Source organism: Cricetulus griseus (assembly GCF_003668045.3).
Source record: "Cricetulus griseus strain 17A/GY chromosome 1 unlocalized genomic scaffold, alternate assembly CriGri-PICRH-1.0 chr1_1, whole genome shotgun sequence".
NCBI lineage: Eukaryota > Metazoa > Chordata > Mammalia > Rodentia > Cricetidae > Cricetulus > Cricetulus griseus.
The window spans coordinates 263,394,394-263,406,911 of record NW_023276807.1 but is presented as its reverse complement, the minus strand read 5'-3'; positions in this window follow the sequence as shown (position 1 = coordinate 263,406,911).

Here is a 12,518-nt window from a genome sequence, read left to right as displayed (position 1 = left end):
CCATGAGTTGGTTGGTTTTTTGCACTTTGATTTGTTTTGATTTCTATCTTTAAAGCATGGTCTTCTGATAAGACACAGGGGATTATTCCAATTTTTTTGTACCTGTTGTGGTTTGCTATCTTGCCGAGAATGTGGTCGATTTTTGAGAAGGTTCCATGTGATGCTAAAAAGAAGGTATATTTTTTTTGTGTTTGGATAGAAAGTTCTATAAATGTCTGTTAATAGCAATTGGGTCATAAATTCTGTTAGTTCCTTTGTCTCTTTGTTAAGTTTCTGTCTGGTGGTCCTGTCCAGGGGTGAGAGTGGGGTGTTGAAGTCTCCCACTATAACTGTGTGAGCCCTTATTTGTGATTTGAGTTTTAATAATGTTTCTTTTATGAATGTTGGTGCCTTTGTATTGGGGGCATAGATGTTTAGAATTGAGACTTCTTCCTGATGGATTTTTTCCTGTGATGAATATGAAATGACCTTCTTCATCTCTTTTGATTGATTTTAGTTTGAGTCTATCTTGTTAGATACAAGGATAGCTACCCTGGCTCATTTCTTGGGTCCATTTGATTGGAGTATCTTATCCCAACCCTTTACCCTGAGGTAATGTCTGTCTTTGAATTCGAGGTGTGTTTCTTGTATGCAGCAGAAGGATGGATTCTGTCTTCATATCCAATCTGTTAGCCTGTGTCTTTTTATAGTCATGTTAAGACCATTAATATTGAGGGAAATTAAGTTACATTCAGTGTTTATTCTTGTTTGTTTTGGGTTTGTTGTTGGTACTGGTATTGCATGTGGATTTACCCTGCCTTTTATTTTGTGTTTTTGTAGAGTGGGATTATCTATTGCCTATGTTTATGCAAGTGTAGTTAATTTCCTTGGGTTGGAGTTTTCCTTTCAGTACTTTCTGTAGGGCTGGATTAGTGATTACATATTGTTTAAATCTGGTTTTGTCCTGGAATATCTTGTTTTCTCCATTTATCGTGATTGAAAGCTTTACTGGGTATAGTAGTCTGGGCTGGCATCCATGTTCTCTCAGAGTTGGTAGAATATCTATCCAGGTCATTCTAGCTTTCAGAGTTTCCATGGAGAAGTCTGGTGTAATTCTGATAGCTTTGCCTTTATATGTTACTTGGCATTTTTCCCTTGCTGTTCTTAATATTTTTTCTATATTCTGTACATTTGGTGTTTTAATTATTATGTGACGAGGGGACTTTCTTTTGTGGTCCACTCAATTCGGCATTCTGTAGGCTTCTTGTACTTTCATTGGTATGTCTTGCTTCTATGATTTTGTTGAATATGTTTTTTGCACCTTTGAGTTGGGTTTCTTCTCCTTCTATATATATTATCCTTAGGTTTGGCCTTTTCACGGTGTCCCAAATTTCCTGAATATTTTGTGTTATGGATTTGTTAGACTTCAGATTTCTTTTGCTTGACGAGTTTATTTCCTCTAGTTTGTCTTCAGCATCTGAGATTCTGTCCTCCATCTCTTGTATTCTATTGGTTATGCTTCCATCTGTGGTTCCTGATTGTTTACTAAGCTTCTCCACTTCCAGCATTCCCTCAGTTTGTGTTTTCTTTATTGTCTCTAATTCAGTTTTCAGGTCCTGAACTGTTTCCTTCAGCTGTTTAATTGTATTTTCTTGGCTTTTTTGGCTTTCCTTGATTTCTTGCATCTTTTGGTTTGTCTTTTTTCCATTTCTCTGAAGGATTCTTTTATTTCCTTTTTTAGGTTCTCCATCATCTCCATGAAGTTGTTTTTAAGGTTGCTCTCTTCTGCTTCTTCTGTGTTGGGGTGTTCATGTCTTGCTGGTATAGAGTCCTTAGACTCTGGTGGTATCATATTGGTTTTCCTGTTGTTGGATGTGTTCTTATATTGTTATCTTCCCATCTCTTGTTCCAGTGGGTTCAGTTGGTGTCACTTCCTTTCCTGATGTGTATGGGTCCGGTGTTCTCTTCGGGTGTGTGCAATTGACTTTGATACTCTTATGGGTTTCAAGTTAGGTGCAGGGAGGTCTGAGGCACTTGCTCTCCAGGTGGGTGAGAGCAGCACTGGCACAGAGATATCAGCAGACTCTTCCTTGTTTGGTCCTCAGGGGTCGAGTCGTCCTGTCGAAGATCCCTGGGCAGGGTTTGCCAGGGTGGGCCGAAGGAAGTTGGGCCCAAGTCAAGGGCTGAAGCAGCTCCCCTCTGCACTCTCTGAACTCTGTGGGGGTCGGAATGGCCCAGCGATCTCAGCAGAGACAGGATCCCAGGGTCCTCGGGGGACAGATTAAGTCAGCCTGCTGATCCTGGGGAGGGATTTCCTAATTATTCTTTTTGACTATAAATATTGTAATATTTTTCTTTTTATGGTAGTTATTTTAAAATTCTATGTTAGGGCTTTGAAAATATAATCTTGGAAAACATAAACCATGTTCATACCTGAGAAGAAACTCAGTAATGTCAATTTATTATTATAAGGTTTATGTATTCCATTATCTTTGAAAGAAATGTGTAAGTTTTATATCTTTAAAATTGACGATTGGTAGTTACTCAAATGGAGCCTTTAAACCTTAACTTGTCTGTAGAATTTTAAATTACAAAAAGCGACAGTTTGGAGAGCCACGGAACTGAAGTTATATATGTGTTTGAAAATTTTAATATTTTATATGAACTCATTTTGATATTTGAAACAAATATTATTTACCTAATATTTATGTTGGATAGTTTCAACTCTTCTGTCAAGAACACGGCCCAAGTGTTTAAGTTTAATTAACAAACCCACAAGTATTGTTGTCCAAAAAATATTTCCCAATGACTCACAGCCTAGTATATTCATTACCTGATATATAAGGCCATGATAAGCAGATATCTGAAATCAATTCCTCAGTTGCAATGACTTTGTTCCCTTAATTCTATTTCCAGCACTTTAGTGTCCCGGCTCTGGCAGTACACTCCAAAAAATAATTTCCTCAAATAGCTGAAATAATAATATGTATCTATGAAAGGAGCACAGTGTCACCTTTTCTTTCCTGATGATAATGTCAAGTTATTTTTAATAATATTTTAATTCATTACTTGAACATGTCATGCATGCTCAAAATCTGTTTTGACTTACCACACTCTTTTGGTCTAACAGTCATCCAGGACCCAACAACACATCTGCCTCTTTACTTAACACATTTTATTATTATTAATAGTCTCCAGAGTCCAATTATCATTAACATTATGCTCATGGATGTTGGACCATTTGCTGGGTTGAGCATCCTAAAGTGGTGACATTCCCAGTGAAAAAGGACTTTCCTTTCCTCAGGAGCCATCAGTGGCAATAGCACCCATAGCTATGGATGGACCCACAGGAGCTCCTTCCTCACTGTCTTGGTTTGTGTTTCGATTGCTGTGAAAAGACACAATGAGAAGGACAGGCATTAAAAAGGAAAACATTTAATTGGGATGGCATGCAGGTTAAGGGTTTAGGCCATTGCCATCATGGCAGGATACATGGCAGCCTGCAGGCAGATAACTTGCTAGAGAAGGATATATAACATATGTATAGGCAGGAAGCAGAAAGAGAGAATGTCACTGGGCCTGGCTTGAGCTTCTGAAGCCTCAATGTCCACCCTCAGTGCTACATTTCTTCAAATAATTTCATACCTACTCCAAGAAGACTACACCTTCCCTATGAACCTAAGCAGACATTAAAACCAGTACAGTCTACTCCCTGGTCCCCATAGGTTTGTAGCCATAGTATAAAGCAGAAATATCTTTAGTCTAACTTCAGAAGTCCCCACAGTTGGCCACTGTCAGGGGATCCACTATATATCCCTCGAGGAGGAACTGGCTTTTTGGATTTCATCCCAGTGGAGGGATAATGTCTTAGCCTAGACACAGGAGGTAGGGCCTAGGTCCTGCCCTAAATGTTGTGACAGACTTTAATGATTCCCCATGGGAGGCCTCACCCTCTCTGAGATGTGGTTAGAGGGGGTTGGATGGGAAAATGGTGGGGTGGATGGGGAGAACAACAGGAGGGAGCGGGAACTGAGATTGGTAGGTAAAATAAGATTGTTTTAATTTAAAAAAACATTAAATAATAGAAAAATAGCAAAAAAACAAGTGCCCATAGTTTGTAACAGTCTCAACCTTTTTATTTTATTTTTTTCATTGTAACCCTTTTATTAAGAAAATAGATAAACAATGCACATAAAAACTGTATACCAAGTTTAAAACGTCACAGCAGGGTGAAGTAACTGGATGAGCGATTCTTCATGTCTCTATCTAGCTAGGCTCTCTGAATTTCTTCTTTTTTAAATTAATTAATTAATTTATTTATTTTTAATTACTCATATCTACATGTCCATCCCCCCATTCTTTCACTCTCCCATCCTCCCATGTTCCCTACCCAGCCCACCCCAACCCACCACCTCCCCGCCCCTGACTCCTTCCCAGGGAGAGTGAGGCCCTCCACCAAGTACCTTCAAAGTTTGTCACTTCATTTGGGGGAGGGCCTAGACCCTCCTTGCTGTATCTGGGCTGCAATAGTATCCCTCCATAGGGAATGGGCTCCCAAAGTCCATTTGTGCTCTAGGGATAAAGACTGGCTCCACTGTCAGAGGAGCCACAGACTATCTTGTCCTCCTAGCTGGCACCCACATTCAGAGGGGTTGGTTTGGTCCAATGCTGTTTCCCCAGCTTTATAACTAGGGTCTCCATTCTATCAGTAGGTCAGGTCCACTGTTTTTGCGGGACTCTCCATTGCCATCTTGGCTCCTTTGCTCAACCCTCCTCCCTCTCCACAACTGAATTCCAGGAGTATGGTTCAGTGCTTAACTGTTGGTGTCTGTTTCTGCTTCAAATAGCAACTGGATGAAGACTATTATTGCTCTCCCTGCCCCCCTCCCCAGGCTCTCAACCTTTTTAAATAAGAATGAAGTTAAGTTGAAAGACCCCGAAGGGATACTTTCGTAGAGGGAGACCCACACACCCAGGAACCAGGGAGGCCACGAACTGGATGTAAAAAACAAGAGGCTTTATTGGAGACGCGGGTACCCGGGGCGACTTAGCTTTTCTGAGGCCAAGCGCCCCGAGCCAAGGGAAAGGCGTCCTTATATAGGGAAAAAGGCGCAAGCTAGGAGCAGGGATTCTATTTGATGGTTCAAATGAGGCACAGAGCCATTCCAGATCAGCATATTCTCAAGGTCTGGTGTCTGGTACAACAGACTTGATTCCTCCCTCCGCGCCCAGGTGGCTGACCTTGGGGGCGGAGACCTTGGGACGGAGTGTTTCTCAACGGGGGGGGGCGTGGGGGCGAGGGGTGCTCGGCCCCAGCCCCGGCGCGGTGCCAGGGCAGCCCCGCCTGGGTGAACCGGCTTGGGAGGGAAAACGGCAGCCGGGGGAAGTGGAGGCCGGCGGGGGCAGGATGAAGGTGAAGCAGGGCAGCTCTGCGGCAGCTAGCAGCTGCCGGACAATTATCGCCCCGCGCTGCACTCTCCAGCCCATCCCGGCTGCTCCAGAGAGAACACCCAGCATCAGCATAGGCGGGGGGGGGGACAGAGAGGCAGCGGGCCTTTCATTCCCCCATTTCTCTTGTGACTGAATGAAATCTTTCATTCAAAGGTCTCTGGTTAGGTCTTTCTCTAAGCTTGGCCATGCTGTCTCTAATTATTTCTGTATGGTCTGTAAAAATGATAAATCTAACCCTCGTCTGTTCTGCAGGACCACCTCAGAGAGTGATGTTAAGGATTTTTCGAGTGCACTGACTGACTCTTCTAGGACCTGGATATCCGTGTGCATGGCTTGTTGTAGAAGCTTAAAATGATTAATTCCCTGTAAGGCAATGGTTCCGGTCCCTATGCCGGCTGCTATGGCCCCCCACTGTTATCCCTCCTAATAATAGGGCCACGGTAAAGGATATTGGCTCCCTCTTATGTCGGGTTGACTTCTCTAGTACCCTATAAATATATTCAGGTTGGTGATATGTGACCCTGGGCCAAAGTTCTGTCAATATACAAAAGTCAATAGTGGCATTGAGAACGGTAGTAGAGACGCAGGGGGTCAAACCAGTACTGCCTATGCATAGCCCCTTTCCTGAGACCTCAGACAATGTGAGCTTGTGCTGCATGGCAGTTTCACAACTGGTAGGCGCTGAGGTCTAGTGACGCCGGACCCAGACAGTGTCCCCGATCTGGTAGGAATGGGGAATGGTAGGATGGTCCCTCTGGTCTTTATAAGTTTTTTTTTTTTTAAAAGGTGTGAGCCCATATGGCCTAGGGGTATGCTAGGGGGAGTAGGAGGACCCAGTCTCTAGTGTCCCCATCAGGGAGTGATAGGTACTGGCATCCCCTCGCAAGGAAGTTCCCTTTGACTTAGCATTTCAACCAGGGAGAATGGACGGCGAAATTCTTTTCTAAACTGCTTCCTGCTGACTTTGGGACGAAGTTAAGGACCCCAGAAGGTTGAAATGCTAGTCAAAAACAAAAAGGAATTTAGGCAACGGGGAATCCATCAGGGGCTTCTGGTTAGCAGACACTGTTGCAGAGATAGGGGGTGTCCATATCAGCAGACTAGTTCACATCCATAGCAAGTCTAGGGTTCGCAGTCTACTTAGAACAGTCTGAAGTCAGCAACTGGTACTCAGATGTCTGTCAGAAGCAGAAACCTGTTTAAGACATATTTAAACTAGGAACAGAGGTTAAAACTTATTTATAGAAGCCCACAGTGCAGAAAAAGCAGATATCTGGATATCTGTTCAAACAGCAAGAACACATTTATAACTTTGAGTCCTAGCAAAAACTACAGATTTGGGCTATAAGCATGTACATTTTTCTTCTGTCCAGAGAGCTAGGTATGGATTGGACAGGGGTGCCTTTGGCCTGATGAAAAGCCCTTTAAGTTTGTACTTAGATGACAACCAAAATAAACTTAAAAACCTTGAGCTTGTGCCTGAACAGTAGATAGTCATTATTTTATCAGCTAACATACTGACTAGTCTATAGTGGATCTAACTGTCTGATGCTGTCAAGCTGACAACCAGTAATATTTCAGAGATCTGAGAAGGGTATATTTTATCCGAATCTACTAAAAAGGACAGAAGCCAGTCAGAAGCAAGTCCATATACAGTTAGCCAAACCCAAGTTTCTCCATTACCGTTGGAGGCAGCTGTCTCAAAGAACAACAATCTTCGCCAGGCCTATCTGTGAGAGGTTTTATTTTCTCTCTGTGGAAGAGGGACATGGAAAAGACTGACCTTGTTTTGTCTAGGCAAAGGGGTACAATCAATTTTCCAGCGTCCAGCAGCTTTGTCCACAGTCTCGGCCAGGTTCTGGCAGGCGGCAGGTTTCATATCTGAGCATCTGCTCATTGGTCCAGGTGCAGGAACTGAGGTGCCTGTAATCTTCGGGTCATTGTCAGGATCTGGCAGTCTGTCTGACATTATAAACTTTAAAGATAACAATTTAAATGCCATATTCTGAAGATCTCTGAAGCATTAGAGGTCTGTTTGTCTGTTTTAATTACTTGCCTTAAGCACACATTAAGTATACAGGTGGCTAGGTAAGGTCTTATTTCTGTAAATAATTTTTAGTCTGACTGTAACTGGTTTTAACTTAGTAAGATGTTTGAAACAGCACAGCTGAACTTAAAACTGCATAGAGCTACCTTATATTCCTTAAACAGTAGCTTAACTTCTTTCTTAGGCAGGGTTTTTCTGTGACTTTGGAGCCTGTCCTGGAATTCGATCTGCCGGACCAGACAGGCCTTGAACTCATAAAGATCCATCTGCCTCTTACTCCCGAGTGGTGGGATTAAAGGCGTGTATCCCCAATGTTCTAAACTTAAGGCGTGTGCTACCAACATCCTGAGCTTAAAGGTGTGTGTTATCAACATCCTAAATTTATTTCTAAAATATAAACTGTAATACCTTATAATAGATCAGCATCTTTCATAAAACAAAAACTTTACATTGTCAGGCTTTGCTCAAAAATAATTTTAAATTGAAGCTCTTTAAGTACAAACATTAATAAAAACAAACATAAAAAAAACTGGTTTTAAAAAGAAATTTAAATTCCCTTAAGGTCTTTCTGTAATATATAGAAGCATTAACATTGTAAATCTCAATTGAAAAACTTGTTTCTAAGATGGTACCTCTAATTTCCATGCGGTCATCTTTAGTCAAGATGGCGGTTTAAGTATTCCTTTTTTAATTTTAGCAAAATGGCGACCAGTCAAGTCATATGAACATTTTAAAACAAGTATATATAAAACAGAATTAGCTTAATATGGTTAAAATTTTAGACATGAGAAACCATAGCACAGTTTACATTTTTCTCTGACTTATAATAACCTTTTTTCTGATTTTTAACAACTTTCCTCTGACCTTTTATAACTTGCTTTGACCCTCCATAACTTTCTGTAACAATCTTCTCTGCTATGACTTGCTTGCTTTAATTTTCTATAACCTTTTAGTTCATTTCTCTGACTCTCTTAGACATTCTTAGACAAGTTTTCTTTTTTTTTTCTTTCCCTCTTTATTATTTAAGTCTCCTACATTTTTTTTTCATTTCTCAGTTAACATCAAAATTTTATCAAAGTCCTTTTTACAGTTCTTAATAACTTTAAGGCCGTTTAGATGTCCGGATCAGGCCAGATAAGTTTATACGCTCGAGCTGAGGAACAAAGAGTAATTCATTTGCGTTTATGCACATCAATTATAAAACAAAGGCCAAACAACACAGAACACAGAACAGGTTTTCGCAGCGCAGTTTTCAAAGTACAAATCCCTCACATTGAGGGCTTCCCAAGTTCAAAATACAAATCCCTCACACAGAGGGCTTCAAACGCTACCAGGACGTCTCCTGGAGCCGCGGTCGGGAGTTCGGACCCGTCAGTCCCTCCTCGGATCCGCCTACAAATGTACACAGCTGTATACTACAAACGCAAGCGCAATTCACAAGACAGACTCAGACCAGACAAGACAAAACAGCGGATCCGCACAACACTTACCTCCCAGACGTGGGTCGGTGGTCCCTGGGCGGGTCTCGATCCCGGACCGAGCCCCCAAATGAAAGACCCCGAAGGGATACTTTCGTAGAGGGAGACCCACACACCCAGGAACCAGCGAGGCCACGAACTGGATGTAAAAAACAAGAGGCTTTATTGGAGACGCGGGTACCCGGGGCGACTTAGCTTTTCTGAGGCCAAGCGCCCCGAGCCAAGGGAAAGGCGTCCTTATATAGGGAAAAAGGCGCAAGCTAGGAGCAGGGATTCTATTTGATGGTTCAAATGAGGCACAGAGCCATTCCAGATCAGCATATTCTCAAGGTCTGGTGTCTGGTACAACAGACTTGATTCCTCCCTCCGCGCCCAGGTGGCTGACCTTGGGGGCGGAGACCTTGGGACGGAGTGTTTCTCAACGGGGGGGGGCGTGGGGGCGAGGGGTGCTCGGCCCCAGCCCCGGCGCGGTGCCAGGGCAGCCCCGCCTGGGTGAACCGGCTTGGGAGGGAAAACGGCAGCCGGGGGAAGTGGAGGCCGGCGGGGGCAGGATGAAGGTGAAGCAGGGCAGCTCTGCGGCAGCTAGCAGCTGCCGGACAATTATCGCCCCGCGCTGCACTCTCCAGCCCATCCCGGCTGCTCCAGAGAGAACACCCAGCATCAGCATAGGCGGGGGGGGGGGACAGAGAGGCAGCGGGCCTTTCAAAGTCTCTTCTGAGAATTAACTTAATTCTCTTAATTGTAGTCCGCTATAAAATCAAAAGTGAGAGTGCAGAACATACATCGCTCTTACAAAAGATAGGAAAGGGACCACAGGCAGGAAGTTCTGGACAAAAACAAGACTGAAAACAGCTGGGCAAACTGCAAACTATGCATCTCCATGTCTGATGTCAAACACCCTTCAGATTGTCAACTCCTTTCAGCTCTGTTGACTGCAGCACACTTCTTTCCCTTGGGCTGGTTCTACTCCTTGTTAGCAACTCTCCTCAGCATGGCACTGGTATCTCTATCATCGTGGGGTCTGTAAGGCAATCCAGGGTTCATCTTCACAGCTTCACATATTGGCTTCTCTGTCTTTTATGCAGAGCCACCCCCACACATACCTGGTCTCAGTGGCTTTCCTTAGTCACAGAGGGAGTCTCTGCAACTCCTTTCTTGTGTCCATGACTTTAAATCCAGAACCACGTGGCTTAAGCTGAAAATTCTGCTGCTTTCTGGGGCTGGAACATGGCACCGAGGTAAAATTACATTTCTCCCCATATTTGAAACTTGCTTTGTAGAACAGGCTGGCTTCCACCTCAGAGACTGCCCTGTCTCTGTTCCTGAGTGCTGGGTTAGAGGTGTGCACCATTGTATCTGGCCCTAATTTCTTCTTTAAATCATTTCACATGTTGGAAGCTTAGCTCTGGAGGGTCTTGTTTTTCGGTCACTACTCCCTTTATTGTGTTTGTCATCATGCATTTTTACAACCTGTTTACACATCTGGTGCTCCTTTCCACCTGCAACTGTCTATTTTGTGGTAATTGTTGCTCAGCTTGCTCCTTTTAATTACAATTCTGCATAAGACTGCCCAATAAGAACCATGACTCATAATCAATGCTAGTGTGTTTTCAAATGTCATCTGTTAAAGTCATCCACAGTTCTTCAATTTAGTCTCAGGCATTTTTTTTTTTGGTGTTTTAGGGGGCTAAGGACACAAAATTATCACAAGAGTGGTCTATAGTTGGATGTTTTCTTTACTTCCCACCAGTTCCTGAGTAAACACTCTAAGGCTTAATATTTGTTTAGCTTTCACAATTAAATTAACCCATTTCTATTATTCTATGTTTAACAGTGAGGCTTGTTGCCTCATACCTTGTTTCCCAGGCAACTATGTGGCATCTTTCTGATTCTGCCTTTTTCTCTCTGTTTTTAGGTTGGATTTCTTGCTTAGCCATATTCTGCCCTGTCATAGATCAAAACAGCTATATTCATCAACCAATAAAAGCAAAACATATTCGTAGCATACAAAAGGACATCCCATATCGAAGGTCTCTAGGCTACATATTAATACTCTTCTCCACTGGATTCTCTTGAACAAAGACTCCAAGTTCAGATCACCCTCAGCACCATCCTCTCCCATGCTCCTACTAGTATACCTCATTAAAATATGTTTAAAGAATTCAGCTGCTTTCCTAACACCAGCTCGCAGAGTCTACATTCCTCCAAACAAAAATATGGTCAGGTCTAACACAGCATTACCCTGATCCCTGGTACAAGCTTCTATATTAGCTAGGGTTTCTATTCCATGACAATGCTTGTAGGAGAAGATATTTGATTGGGGGTGAGTTTCAGGTTTATGTGTTTCATTCATTATCATCATGGCAGTAGCTTGATAACATGCAGACAGACCTGGTGCTGGAGAAGGAGCTGAGGGTTCTAAATCTGGATCAGCAGACAAGAGGAAGAGAGAGTGACACCAGACCTGGCTTTGGCTTCTGAAGCCTCAGAGTCTACCCTTAGTGAAACACTTCCTCTATGAAAACCACAGCAACTCCAACAAGGCCATATTTCCTACTGTACATATTTTGGAAGCCACCACTGCTTCTATAACTTTATGTGTCCATTACTAATGTGTAGAAGAAGACAGCATTTCACATCTCTGCCCCTGATCCACAAGCTCTTAGCTTCTTTTTTTTTTTTTTTTGAATTTTTCCTCAAAAGTTCCTGAGCACTAATGGATAAAACTTGCCTGGTAGTTCAATATTATGTCTTGCAGACTCCAATATTGAGTCAGATTGATTAAATCATTCTTCTCCATCAAGACATCATAGAACCTTCTATCACCATGAAATCTAGATAGCAGGGAAATTTTCCTGGTTGCTCTTATTTGATATATATATATATATATATATATATATATATATATATATATATTAAACCTGCTAACAAAAGTTTTATTTCTTTGTGGACAGTTAATCTGGGCTGTATTTGCTTTCATTTTATACTTAATATAATCTATGTGGTTTTTCTGAGTGTCACACATTTCTTATGATTCCCTTTAGAGTAATGCTGTTGTCCATTTATTAAACTTTTCTTAATAGCCTAATTTATTTATTAAAATAGTGACTTAAATATTGACTTTATGTGTAGTTTAATACTGGTTTGCAGATTATGCATGGTAATGATTAATTTAACTTTTCTTATATGTCACTTAGAATATAATGCATATTTCTTTCATAAATATGTTTGCATAAAATTTTAGGTGTCATTAATGTTCTATCAAGTTTTCCCCTAAAACTTTGATGGTTTAATGAGATTTATTTTATAAAACTTTCTAATATACCTGTTTAAACATAGACACAATTTTTAGCCTTGATAACTACATTGGTAGTTACTTTATTGCAATGATTATTTATGCTTCCATTTTCTACTAATTTTGGATAGCACACTGCCATTCCTTATCAGTCATAAAATATATGACTACCTAAAATGTAAGTGCTGAATTCATTTCTAAATTACAGTTTATTAAAAGCAACAGGCAAGGTGTCTTTCAGAATAATATTTTGATGTGAGTCATATAC